The 14,941-nt window shown below is 42.5% G+C and overlaps 1 long non-coding RNA gene across 1 annotated transcript in view; it reads right to left on the minus strand.

Annotated features, from left to right (window-relative positions):
• LOC144577078 (uncharacterized) overlaps positions 1-14,941 on the minus strand; it is a 41,947-nt gene that overhangs the window by 16,468 nt on the left and 10,538 nt on the right. The window contains exon 3 of the long non-coding RNA XR_013520350.1: positions 446-550. This is a non-coding gene — a long non-coding RNA (uncharacterized LOC144577078). The remainder of the gene's footprint in view (positions 1-445; positions 551-14,941) is intronic.

Genomic DNA, 14,941 nt, shown 5'->3' on the forward strand with positions numbered 1-14,941 from the left:
CCACTTTCACAGTGGCCAAAGCAAGTCTCCTCTCTGCTATTTTTTTAAATCCAGCCCTGTTTTACAATGTACCTGAACTTGTCTTAATCAGATATGGTAAGACATATAGACACAAAAATGATCATCATAAGGAGGGAGTCCTTAGGCTCACAAATCCATGACCACGTGGGGAGGCACCAGGGCTGGTGGGGAGGCAGACAGAATGGGGGTGAGGGAATGTAGGTGTAAGGCTTTACTGAGGTTCTTGCAGGAAAGGAAGGCAAGACAAGGTAAGTGGGTTTCAGATTGGCCAGTTCGAGTTATTTCAGTTGGCTCCGGGGCTTAGGAGCTATAGTTGGCCATGGGGTGATTAGGGCAGGTGGACAGTGGCCCAAGGGGTAAGTTTCCTAGGAGTGCTCAAGAAAGGAGGTAGTTTGGACTCTGGGCTCCGAGTTACTTGGCTTACATATGAAAGGTGCACTCTCCGGCATGTTATTTGCTGTCCATGGGCGTTAGCCAGCCCTGGGAGAGGCAATCTCTCTGGGATCAGCAAGGCCTCAGATGTCAACATCTACAAGAATGAAAAGATATGCTTAATGCAATTCCTAATTTCCACTCTTATGCTCCTCCCCACAATACAAGCCCATTCTAAAGTGTGTGTGTGTGTGTGTGTGTGTGTGTATATATATATATTTTTTGAAAATGTAAATATATATCCTTGGAAATATAAACGTCTTTGCAAAATATGAAGTGAGTTTTATGCATGTATGTGATTTTAATTTGTGTAAGTAGTATTATGTTATATGGGTCATTCTATTTTTTACTTTTCTCATTCAACACTTTTGAAGATCCAGCCACGTTGCAGTATAACTATCTAATTTTGGCATGTAGCATCTAGCTGAGGTATAACTTTTTTAAGGCTGTATTTGATTTATCCATCCCTTAAAAGAAGACTATTGGTTGCTTCCAACTCCTTACCAGGAACAATGCTTTGTTGTTTCCTTATTTGAGAACTTCTGTGGATTGTAACTACTGTGTCAAAGGGGAGATGCACACTTAATATGCACACACACTGCAACTTTGCTTTCCAGAATGGCCAAGCCAATTCATACCCAAGCCAGTCATACCTAAGGGTTCTCATTTCCCCATATGCCCTGACGTGGCTGATCTCATGTTATCATAGAACACCCATGTGATTCCAGCTTTAAATCTTTGTACCAGACACAGGCAGCACAAGATCAGCCGCCCTGCATCGGGTTCCCCTCTTAGATTGTCTCAAATTGCCCTCCATGCCAAGAGACTGAATTATGAAAGCACCAAGCTTAACTTCATGTGGCCTCACCACAGGCTCAAAAGGCTCATTGTGCTCTCAAGCTGGGTCTCCTCTCTTGGTGACGTAAATTCCAACTATGGCTTGGGATTTCAGAGAACAAAACTATGGTTTCACCCTTAAAAGGATAATAGAGTTTATTAATGAAGGAACCAAGAGGAATGGGGGACCATATTTTAAAGATAATGAAGCATCTTCTTGGGTTAGGTTTTTTAAAAATAGTGAAATCATTCCAAAACCCCCAAACAGAAATGTAATATAAAACCTGTGCATGGAATAGTCTGACTTTAGGAATTATATTTGCTCAGGAAATCAAGAAAAAACTGGAGTAATTTGAAAAATATGACTCATTCTTACACTTAGGATGTGAGCAGTTGAAGAATATAAAGAAAAGTAAAGATCAATTAATCTGTAGAAGGAGACAGATTTCCTTGGAAGGAAAATTGAGATCTCAGATGACAGGATGGGCTGATTTAAAAGATGATGATGGAAAGGAAGATGTTTTGCATGTTACTACATCCAAAAGAATTAATTGGGCCCAGTGAAATCTAACAGAAAAAGCAAGGTAAGATTGAGGAGAGATGGCTGGAAAGACTTCCCAGAAATAGCCATAATCTAGGAAAGGCCTGGGAAGTGCCCTCTTAACCCTCAAGATAAAAGGTCTACAGTAAAGACAGTTAGGGAACCACCCTTGTAGACTGGAACCACTGCCACCAAGGAGCCAGGCAAATCCTGACCGATGTAAGAGTGGAAGGCTATAAATTCATGTAAAGTACTGGGTTCCAGGATGATGCAGTCGTTATGGGGTGAGATGGGATTGGGCTCTTGTCCTGAGAGAGTGCATGTATCAATTTATGGAAGTGCCATTCATGGGACTCTACAGGAAGGTGCTACAAAGATGAGACCAACAACAGGAGCATGACAGACAGAGGTCAATAATAGACTGAGACCAGCCCTGCATTGGATGCTGGTCTGTTGGGAGCTGTCTTCTAGTGGGGATGATCTGACGCAGGAAACGGGATGGTGATGACTGGTGTACAATGGACGCTTTGGGCACACTCAGACCTCATTAATTTCTCTAAGAGACAAAAATCAAGAGAAATGAGTACTTTTAAATGTCTGGGACAGAAACCAAGAAAAAGGAAAAGGGAGGAAAACGTTTAACTGCAGCATAAGTGTAAGCCCTAGATGGTTAGAGAAGGAAGTCGATGCTTGGGATACAGGTTAAACTGTTAGAAACTCACTGAGCCTTCCTGAGAGGAGTAGGAGAACAGAAAAGCAAATGAGACACCAACAGCAGATCGCACCTCTATTTAAAAATGTGGAGCAGAAGGAAACACTCTAACACGCAGGCTCTGGGGAAAGATGGGGCTGAAGATGAGGCCCTGTGTGACCCAGAGCACTGGGATGTCCAGGTGTGGACTCACTGGGCCAGACACATGGTCATGGACCCTGAGGCACTGACGAGAAAATCAACCAAAGCTTCAGTTGCTTAATCAGCTAAAGGTTGAAACAAATGTGGATATGAAGAGAAAAATCTTCCCTATCAATGTGCCCTGGTACTCAAATGTTTACCAACTCCAACACCCACGGGAGGGCCTGAGAGCACCCCTCGACACCTCGTCACCATGGTGCTCAGCAGGACTGAGCCCACCAAGCCCCAACCCTGACTGCTTCAGCCATCACACAAGGCCAAAGCCCTGGGTCATCCTAAGCACCCAGTTCTCATCTCCCCCGTGGCACATAAACCACTCTTTCATTGCCTTCCCTCACTCCCCATCTGGGTCTCCCCTCAGCAAACAACCCTAGTTCCTGACCCTCTTCCCTGAACAACCCCCTCACCTTCCCACTGCGATGGGCACCTGGCTTTCTCTTGGGGACCCGGCATCCCCAGCAATCCTCCAACTGGGCATAGGGGAGAAGCAGGAGTCCTCCTCACTCCTCACCAAAATTTCCAAATCACTGTTCCCCAATCCCTCCCTAAAACTCCCAGTTCCTGTGACTGTCATGCGGGATAAACCATCCAGTGACTCCTCCCACCCAGACTTCCCTGTTCCTCCATTCTTTAAAGAGCTGAGCACTGGGCTCACAGTCTTTCTCTCCACCCACTCCTCCCCTCGTTATTCTTAGAGATTCCCTTCTAAACCCCGGCCTCTCAGCTCCTTGGCCTCCTCTCCTTCACTGGCCTCCTGCTCTGCCACACTGCAGCTGCCCATGCCCCTGGCTGTAGTCCTTGTAGTGACTGATGATTGCACCCCTCCATGCTCATGATTGCAAGCATTCTCATCCTTTGCCTTAGGATTTTCCACCAACATAAACATGTCATCTGTGAATAAAAATAATTTATTTCTTCCTTCCCATTCTATATGCCTCTTAGTTAGTTTTCTATTTGTATTGCCTGGTTTGGAGCTCCAGTGCAGTGTTGAACATTTTATGTTGAACAGTACCCTTCCTGCTTCCTGGGTTCCCAGATCATCCACTCTAATAACCCAGGCAGAGGGAGAGCGAGAGAGGGAGGATTGCCATTAACAGAAATGAAAGAGGTGACATCACTATAGATCCAAAAGGCATTAAAAGATAATAAGGAAATATTATGAGTAACTTTTGCTGATAAATTTGATTGCTTAGATAAAATGGAAAAAAATTCTTGTGAGATACAAATTATCCAAATGACACAAGGAAAAATAGAAAATGTGAAAATATCTATATGAACTTAAAAAATGTAACTCATAATTTAAAATCTTCTTGCAATGAAGGTCCAGATGGTGAATTCTTTCAAATACTCGAGAAAAAATTATGCCTATGCACACAAGAAAAGGGGGTAGAAACAGTTCTTTTTTATTTGTATTTTTGAGACAGAGTCTCACTCTGTCACCCAGGTTGGAGTGCAGTGGGTGATCTCTGCTCACTGCAACCTCCGCCTCCGGGTTCAAGCGATTCTCCTGCCTCAGCTTCCTGAGTAGCTGGGACTACAGTCAAGCACTACCACGCTTGGCTAATTTTTTGTATCTTTAATAAAGATGGGGTTTCACCGTGTTAGCCAGGATCGTCTTGATTTCCTGACCTCATGATCTGCCTACCTTGGCCTCCCAAAGTGCTGGGATTACAGGCGTGAGCCACTGCACCTGGCCCAGTTCTTATTTTTTAAAGTCAACACTACCTTGATATATTAGAAACAGAAAAATACCATAAATAAAACCATATGCCAATATTCATCCAAAATTCTTTAATAAAATCCAATCTAGGCTGGGTGCAGTGGCTCATGCCTGTAATCCCAGCACTTTGGGAGGCTGAGGGGGACTGATCACCTGAGGTCAGGAGTTCAAGACCAGCCTGGCCAACATGGTGAAACCTCATCTCTACTACAAAACAACAACAAAAAAATTAGCTGGGCATGGTGGTGCATGCTTGTAGTACCAGCTACTCAGGAGGCTGAGGCAGAGGTTGCAGTGAGCGAGATGGCATGTCACTGCATTCCAGCCTGAACAACAGAGCAAGACCCTATCTTAAAATAAAATAAATTCAATCTAATCCAACAATAAAAAAGGATAATACACCATGACCAAATGCAGCTTATCCCAGGAATGCAAAATCGGTTTAATACTCAAAAATAAATTACGCAATTTACCACATTGATAGAGTTAGAGAAAATGCATATGATCATCTTTTTTTTTTTTTTTTTTTTTTTTTGAGACGGAGTTTCGCTCTTGTTACCCAGGCTGGAGTGCAATGGCACGATCTCGGCTCACCGCAACCTCCGCCTCCTGGGTTCAGGCAATTCTCCTGCCTCAGCCTCCCGAGTAGCTGGGATTACAGGCACGCACCACCATGCCCAGCTAATTTTTTGTATCTTTAGTAGAGACGGGGTTTCACCATTTCGACCAGGATGGTCTCGATCTCTTGACGAGATCGATGCATATGATCATCTTAATAGATACAGTAAAAGCATTTGGCAAAATTCAATACCCACACATAATTTAAAAAAGAAAATTCTCAGCAAGCTAGGAATAGAAGAAAACTTCTGCCTGATAAAGGACACCTATGAAAAACTTAGGCTACCGTAATACTCAGTAGTGAAAGACTAAATACTTTCTCTCAAATGTCTGAAACAAGACAAAGAAATCCACTCTTATCCAACATTGTACTGGAATTCCAAATCAGGACAATAAAGAAAGAAAAATAATTAACAGGCATATAGATTGGAAAAAAGGAAATAAATTATTTTTATTCACAGATGACAGATTCATGTACATGGAAAATCCTAAGAAATCTACCCAAATAAAAAAGGTTCCCAGAGCTAATAAGTGAGTTTAGCAATGTCCCAGCATATGAGACAAATATTCAAAAATTAACTGTACAGTATTCCTATAAATAGCAATGAACACATGGAAATTGGAATTTTAAGTTTACCATTTGCAACAGCAACAAAAGTATAAAATACTAGGAGATACATTTAACAAAATATCTATAAGACCTGTATACTGAAAACTACAAAGCACAACTGGGAGACATTTTAAAGATCTAAGTAAATGGAAGAATTACTATATCCGTGATCAGAAGACTCGGTATTAAGATGTCACATCTCCCTAAGTTGAGCTACAGAGTCAATGCATCAGAATTTTTTTAAAGCAGGATTTTTTTGATAAAAAAGGATAACTTGACTCAAAAACTTATTTGGAAGTGCGAAGACCCACAATAGCCAAAGGAATTTTGAAAAAGAGGAACAAAGCTGGAGGACACGCCCTGTCAGGTTTCAAGACTCACAGTAATTAAGACACTGTGCTTTAGCTACTGGCACAGGATAGACATACGGAATGGCAGAACATGATAGAATCTGGAAGTAGAATTTCAACCAAGTTGGTAAGGCCATTTAATGGGGAAAAGACAGTCTTTTCAACAAAAGGTGCTGGAGTAATGGATACCCATAAGAGCTTCATATAATCGTGTACTCTCAGCACTTCGAGCAAAACAAGGCATGGTGCAAACCGCGTGTTGAATAAATAAATAAAAGAACGAATAGCTAGATGAAGATGCGTTTGGGCTGTGTTTGTGCAATGCGGCCCTCTCTCCAGGCAGAGGGGCAATGAGCGCCCAGTACCATGGAGTGCGGGAAAGTCGTGAGGCATATGCTACTCAACTAACAGGCAGAAGAGTACATTGCTGACTGCAGTTCTTTCTACCCCTAGTGGCAGGAAGGGCCCTTCTACATTTAAAGCTACTTCTACCTTAGGGACACTTCTATGGGGCCTAGGAACAGAGGACCACTGGGAGCGCCAGTAGTGGCTAGAGAAAAAATATTCACTGGCTGCAAATTCCCCCAAGAACTTCAAAATATGCCCACTCCTCTCTTGGCTCACCATTATACAGGTACCCTAAGATCCCATGGGGCCTAATTTAGTTGATCTCTCTACTTCACACAGTTATATGAACTTGAACATTTAAAGTGACTTGCTCTAAGGCAGGGATCCCCAGTGCTCGAGCCACTGACCGGTTCCAGGACCAGTCCATGGCCTGTTAGGAATGGGGCCACACAGCAGGAGGTGAGCTGTGGGCAAGCACACGAAGCTTCATCTGTATTTACAGCTGCTCCCCATCACTCATATTACTGCCTACGCTCTGCCTCCTGTCACATCAGTGGTGGCATTCAATTCTCATAGGAGCACGAACTGTATTGTGACTACACACGCACAGGATCTAAGTTGAATGCTCCTTATGACAATCTAATGCTTGATGATCTGCCACTGTCTCCTGTCACCCCCAGATGGAAAATAAGGTCAGGCCTCCCATTGACTCTACGTTATGGTGAGTTGTCTAATTCTTTCATTATATATTATAATGTAATAATAACTGTAGAAATAAAGTTAACAATAAATGTAATGTGCTTGAATCATCCCAAAAGTATCCCTCCTACCCCAATTTGTAAAAAAATTGTCTTCAAAGAAACCAGTCCCTGGTGCCAGAAAGGTGGGGACTGCCGCGGTAGGGTACTATACTCTGACTTCCAAAGCCACACTCAATAGCATTTGGAAAACGAATTCTTGTTTGTTAACTGATACGGAAATGAAAGGAGAAATGGTCATTTCAGCTGAATGGAACAGGAGTTGGGGACACTCTAATCATCCTAGATAATTTCTATTGTACAGTTATAATTTTGTCTTTTCTATAATTAGATTTGTTCAGTAATAGCAATGAAGTCCCCTAATTCTTCAATTGGTTAGTACTTTTAACCCCTGTGGATATTAAGATATCAAAAAGCTGAATTTGAAATGCAGATCTAAGCTATAATGTATTCATCCCAGCATGCTTTGCAATTTTGCATTTATGTCTTTTGTTGAGTGCATGATGTTGTGTGGATAACAAAAGATGAAATCTTGGTGCCAAAACCTTGTATATATAACAATCTTTCCCTCTCTCTTAAATTAATCATGGAAGTGCTAAAGCCAACTTTTTCTGCATTTCTCAAAAGAGACTGATGATCCTCAACAGAGGCACACAGAAGATACAAACACACACGTAAATCCATCCACATTTAGAGACAATTTGTAAAAACCAATTGAGGGGCATTTGTTTTGCTTTGGCAAAAGGATTGCTTTCTGGAGAATTCCTTAAAATAACATTAAAAATTGCATTTAATTTGTATTAAAGTAACAAAAGTTCAATTTATATGCAATGTCTTAAGGATACGTTGACATGTAAAGACAGATATGCTAGTAAAGATTCGACAATTACTCCTGTATATGGCATCATAATTTTTGCCATAATAACAGTATAATTTCTAGGAAGAGTCCATTCAGAGGGCCACCTGAGCCCCAGTCTCCTTTCCAATTCTGCAATGAGCCCATACGTTTGCTGATTACCCCGCAGGTCTTGGGTCCAATTTAACATTTGGTTAGTGGCAGTTGTAGAGGAAAACGTGGCACAGCAGATTGGAAATTTGCAAACCTCCTGGAAAAGCTATTTGCTAAGCTTGTGTCAAATATGCCTGAGTAGGCTGTGGCAGCTGCAAAATCTAGGCGCCCAGGGTGCAGATGGTGTTCCTGTCACGTGGCCAAGGGTTGGCTGGATCCTTCACATCACAGAGCCCCTCAGCCAGCAGGAATGGGCCCTTCCTGTAGAGCACCTGCATCCCACTCCACCCACTGCCACTGCCACCCAAGGCTGTGATGCTGACACAGGCATGGTGATGGAGAAGGATACAGGAGGTCAGGCTTCTTGTGCCCCTGCATTTACTGCAACAAGCTATGACATGGGCTTGGAAGGATCATGTGCTCCCAGCAGCACCTACAATACTTAGAAAACTCTTAGTTACTACCCAGAATAGACACTTCCCTCCAGCAACGCAAATCTTTCCCCATCCCACTCAAAAGGTATCAACTGTCTAATCTGGCACCTCTGACTTCTGCCAATCTGGATTGTCTGCCTTCCTAATCCTGCACAGAACTTCAGCTTCTAGCAAGCCTTTCTGGCTTCTCTGCACAGCTCATAATATTCTTCTACACTGTGGCTTGTCAGTACTCACAGGCTCTTTGATTTATTCAATCAGCCATTGACATTGATTCACATATTCATTCCATAAATATTTACTGAGCATCTCCTATATGCCAGGTGCTGGTGAGGCAATGCTGAGAAAGCCCTACAATGGTAAATAAGATAAACAAGGTCCTGCTTTTAAAGCTTTCCATCTAATCAGGAAGATCAGTAAATAGACACATAAGGGGAAAGATAAAGAGGTGAAGATGTTACAGGGGAACACAGTAAGATTCTTTAGCAGACTTGAAAGTCAGAGAGGCTTCATGGAAGAGCTACTGTCTAAACTGAAGCCTAAAAGGTGAGTAGGCCTTAGGCAGGTCCAGAGTAACATGGTGATGGTGGGTCTGAGTAGCAAGTGGACCTTAGGGAGGCCAGGGGCTCCAGACACCATATTCCAGTGAACTAGAACAAGCTCCAGAGAGGAGGTGGTGCTCTACTCGTGTGTGTCTTTTTTCATTTTGTTTTGTGTGTGCTTTTGAATTTGTCTGCATTCTATCTCATATATTGTTTAATACTCCATACAAGAGCCAATTCTTAACACAGAGCTTAGTAAGCACAGGTAACATTTATCATGATGGTGAACAGATTACAGCTATTTGCTAATTTGTTGAGGCAGAACAATCTTTCTATAGCTCCCCATGTGCTGTCTGTCAGTCTGCCTGGCAGCAGAGGACTCAGCCTGGGTACCCGGTTGCAGAAGGGACTATCTTGTGCTTGGAGAATGATGTCCAAATGGGGTTCACATCCTTTGTACTGGAATAACTCTGTCTTAATAAAGGATATTCCCATCTCCCCTGACTTTTAGGGAAGTAGCAATAAGTCACACTCTGGTGCAATAGAGAAGAAATGGAAAGGAGTTGATTGGTGGGCATTTAATAATTCATTGATGGACATTGCTCAGATCTCAGTTTTCTAGGTCTCTGGGCAGGATTCAACATCCAAACCACTCCTTCCTCCTCAAAGCATCCTTCCCCCTTGGCTTCTGAAATACAACACCCTTCTATACCTCCTCTTGCTGCTCCTTATCAGTCTTCTTTGAAGGTTCTCTTCTTCCACTCATCCTTCAAATGCTAAGAGGTCTCAAGGCTCCTTCCCAGATCACCTTCTTGTCTCACTCAATGTTTTCTTCCTTGGAAATGTCTTAAACCCCATCTTTCCAGTGATCAGCTCATGGCTGATTACTACCAAATGTGTAGCTCCCGCTGAAGAAGGCTCAGGCAGTTGTCATGTTTTGGCTGCTTAGCAGCCAAACCTCTTTTCTATTCACAGAGAATTCCTCTTCTTGCAAGTCTTCCTAGGGAGCAGAGCTCCATTCCACAACAGGAGCTGGGGGTGTTGTGCAATAATAGCTTCCACAGCATACAGCGCAGCTAGGACATAAGCAAGAAACCCAGGCTCAGCCAATCAAAGGTTAATTTAGAGACACAGTCTAAATCTGTCCAGGTGACAAAGTAAGGATGACAGCTGGGACCGCAGCCCCCACAGACCAGTACTGGGGTGTCTGTAATATAAGATGCCACATCCTGTGTTCAACAGCAGCTGCAGAGGAAATAGCAGTGTCTTCCTGTCACCTGACTGCTTCCAAGGCGGGCTATTGGCTCGGGTTCTGGACGTACAGCCTCCTTTTGATTCTTCCTGCCCACTTTACAAGCGTGGCTCTTTAGGCCCCCTGGTAATTCAGTGAGCTACGCAATATCTGTTTAGTAAATCCCTGTTCTGCTTAAATAAGCCAAAATCAGCATCCATGCTAGTAATGATGGCCCAACTCAGAGAAGTTTCCAGCTGGCTCTGTTCTGTTCCATCTTCACACCCAGTTACCCTACAGCAGTTGTTTTTAAGATGTAGTCCCGTCTTACTCCATTTTTTACTACTATGCCAGAGTACCACAGACTGGGTATAAAGAAAAGATATTTCTTTTATAAAGAAAAAGAAAAAAAATCTCTGAGTATAAGGAGATTTCTTTTATGAAGAAGAGAGATTTACTTGACTCAAGGTTCTGGAGGCTGGCAAGGCCAAGATCAAGGGGCTACATCTGTTGAGGACCTTCATGTTTCATCAGAGCATGGCAGAAGGCATCCCATGAGAAAAGGCAAGGGAGGGTGAAGGTGCATGACACACTCTGAGAGAGAGAGAAATAGGAACAGACCTCATCCTTTTATCCAGAGCCCACTCCTGCAATAACTAACCCAATCCCATGATAACGGCATTAATCTATGCATGAGGGCATGAGGGCAGAGCCCTCATGGCCCAATCACCTCTTAAAGTCCCCACCTTCTAATATTATTACATTGGCAATTAGATTGCCACGCAAGTTTTGTGAGGGACATTTAAATAGCAGGTCCCCAGGCACCTGGGGGTTGCTCAGGCACTTTCAGGAGGTCTGCAAAGTCAGAATGATTTTCATTAAATTCATAAAATTGCTAAGACATTATTTGTCTTTTTCATAGTATTGAATTTTCAGCAAGGATACAAACAGTAGTGTGAGGCTGTGGCAGGGAGCTGTAACCATAGCATCCCATTCTTCACCATCGTGTCCTTGGAGAAAAAAAAAAGCCAGTTTTGTTTAGGAATATCCTTTTTGAAACAGTAAGGAATATTAATTTTATTACATTTGACTCCAATACACAAAAAGTGTGAGTGCTGCTTCCTCACGTTCTGCCCAAGGCCCCAGCATCTGTTCACAGAGCTTACGAGTCTCCATTACTGTGGGCCATGGGTAGCGCCCTGGCTCAGTGAGGGCCCACACCATAGACAGTTCTGTGTTTTCCACTCCTTCCTCTCCCATCTAAGTTGCCTTTTCGCTTTTGCTCACCCTTCCTGACACCGGTCCTGACTAGCTCTTGAGAGCAGAAAACCTCACTCTGCAGGCACTCAACAAACATCCTTATCTAGCTTTAAGCTTTGCTGCATCTTTGAGTTATTGTTTCTATTTGGGGTGGGCTGGAGGAAGAGAAACCACTACATGGGACCCAAAAGCAGAGGGGTAGGAAAATGCACAGAAAGTAGATCAGTATTTCACATAACACTTAGCTGCACTTGCGATTCAGAGCCCTGGCTGTTCAGATGGTCTGTGGACGCTCCTCTCAGCCCCTGACCCATATCCAGCCTACCCTGGATCCGCCTCCCACCTGGAGCGTTCCCCTCACTTGATGCTTAACTTTCTCCTGCTTTTAACTCAAATCCCATTGAGCTTAAAAGCCACTTTCTTAAAGAGGTTTTCTTCCATGTTTCAATCTAAATTAGGTCACCTCCCCGGCTATACTACCCTGTCCTTTCCCTTCATAGATAGCATTTATCATAATTTTAATTTCATATGCATCTGTGTTTGTTTATTATTTGTCTCTCTCAGCAGGTCCCGGCCAACAGGAGGGCAGGCCCATGTCTGTTCTGCTCAGCGCTACATACCCAACAAAGAAGTGCTCAATATTAATTTATTTTAAAACTTAAGGAGAATAGGGCTATAACTAGTACTCGTTTTGACCTTTCTTTTTTTCTAAAGTATGCATTTAAAGCCACAAAATTCCCTCTAAGCACTGCTTTCGCTGCATTCCGTAAATGTTGATAGGTTGATAAATTGTATTTGCATTATCATTTCAGTTTAAATACTTCCTAACTTCACGCTTGACTTCCTTAGTGATACATACATTATTTAGAGGTATATGGTTTAATTTCAATAGATTGAGTTTCTAAATTTTATATTGTTGTTGATTTCTAATATAAATACGTGGTGTCAGAGAACATACTCTATATAATTTCAATTATTTCACCTTTATTGAGATTGTTTTATGTTTTACGGCCCAGCATATGGGCTGTATTACTGAACACAGCATACACACCTGAAAAGAACATAGATTCTGCAGTTGTAAGACGTAATGTTCTATATCATTAGGTCAAGGCGGTTGTTGTTCAGATCATTTTCAGCTTTATTGCTTTTCTGTCTAATTGTTCTATCAGTCGCTGAGAGACGGGTTTGTATTTCATGTATTTTGAAGCTCTGTTATTAGGCACATACACATTCACATTTGTTGTGTCTTCCTGGTGAATCGATCTGATCATTATGAAATGTCTCTTTTTTATCTCTGGTAATACCTTTTTGTCTTAAAGTTTGTTATTATATTCCTCTCTCTTAAGCTGATATAAAACAGCACCATTTAAACTCCAACTTTTCTACATTTCTCCCCCAGTGTTTGCCTATATCTTATTTTCTAATCTCAGTGCTGAGCTGAAATAAATTAGAAATGTGTCATGAACTAAAAAGATTATTTTCTCTAATGCTGAAAGGAGGGGTGTAGCCAAGAGGCTGGTCCAGCTCCCATTTTCATCTCTGATGCAGCCATCACTAGCCAAAGAGATAAGCTGCACACCCTCCCTATTCCCCAGGATTTCCTCTGAAGGTTTCTCCCATGGATCATGAAGAGCAACTCTACCCATTTCTAACATTTTTAGGTGTTTGACTTTATTAAACTTGGGGCTTTCAATAATGCATGAAAAGCAAATCATTGCATGGCTACTAAAGCAGTTGGAAGACAAACTTTTTGACAAGAGCATCTAACCGTGAACACGATCGATGCAACTTTAACAAGCGTTTCAGTCTAGTATAGATTCAGGGGAGACTTTCATAGCACTCTGAGGAAATCAGGTGCAAGGTTAACTGTGATTTTTCTTCTGTTTGAACTTTTCAGAACATCTGCTATTCCTGTTATGAGAAACAGCTGGCAATATTGATTTTTAGATGGCAACACAAGACTCACAGAAGTTCCCCCTAAACATTCTGGTTAATGAAAATTTGGGGTTTTTTTTTCACTAAATTACTATGGTTTGATTGCTGGAGGAACCTATTGCTACTCTTAGATTGTTTTCAGTCTTCTTGAAAAATCTCTAATGCCAATACTGGATGCCTAATGTCGTTAAAAATAAATCCAAACCAATTTCCACAGGGCATGGACTTTAAATATCATATCCTGTCATCATAGGTACTTTCATGAGTGTTTATGAAGGCAGCTACCTAGATGATGGGATCTGAGAGGGCCACAAAAGCCCTAACACAGTAGAAAACTGTCCCTCATCAGTTACTCTTTTGAGTAAGACATTATCCTCAGAGGCTCCTGTTACAGCTCACCTGCCACCTCTGCACAAGTAACATTAAAATGTACTAACATAATGGAATGTTTGCCTATCTGATCAGTGAATTATCATTTTTTCAGCCACAATAGGCCTCCCCTCCTCCTCTCTCACTGAAGAAGCCACAAAACTCCATTTCTTCCTTTCCCAGTCTAGTATCCCCTAACGATAAGAAAGCAGGAGGTCTGAGGGACAGGTCGTGAGTGGACAAGAAGTCAGTAAACATGAGAAATGCCTTCTATGGGCCGGACATCACATCAGGCATGAAGATCCAAAAGGCTTATGACCATAGAGAATGATCAGTAAATCCAAGAGTGGATTTGGGGTGCCAGCAACTGAGCTACAGGGAAAGCTTCCATAACCTGAAGGAAGTGATGCTTTCGTTAAGGCCTGAAGACAGGATAGGAATTAGCCTGCTGAATGGAGGCATGAAGGCACCTTACATAAAGGAACAGCATGAGAAAAGGCATGAAGGCAAAATCATGATGGCAGCGTATTTCTGAATCTTAAAGATCAAGTTGTGGAGTAGACGATGTGGCAATGTGAAGGTGGCAGGAAGTGAGACTGATGAAGCAGCTGGTGGCCAAATTGTGAAGGACCTGTTGAGACACCCTTGCAATTTTCTTACAGAAACCAAAGTTTTAAGCAATTAAATTACAAATCCATAGTGGCATTGTGGATAGATACCTCTGTGAAGGGTGAGGTGAACAAGACTGGAGGCAGGGAACCCATGTGTGATGGATTCAATTATTAGTCCTAATTCTTCACTATAGTAACATTACACATCCACACCTCTTCCATGGCCTCATGGTGGGTGCCGTACATTTCCCTCATGGTGACTCTGGACTCAATTTGGCCAGTAGGATATTAGCAGGCATGGCACAAGTAGAGATTTGAAATGTGCCTGCAGGTTGGAGTGAACGCACTTGTGCTCCTGCCTGCCACAATGAGAACATGTCTCTGCATGCCTCTGGTGTCAGT

The sequence above is a fragment of the Callithrix jacchus genome, chromosome 7 (assembly GCF_049354715.1).
Source record: "Callithrix jacchus isolate 240 chromosome 7, calJac240_pri, whole genome shotgun sequence".
In the NCBI taxonomy this organism is placed as follows: Eukaryota; Metazoa; Chordata; class Mammalia; order Primates; family Cebidae; genus Callithrix; species Callithrix jacchus.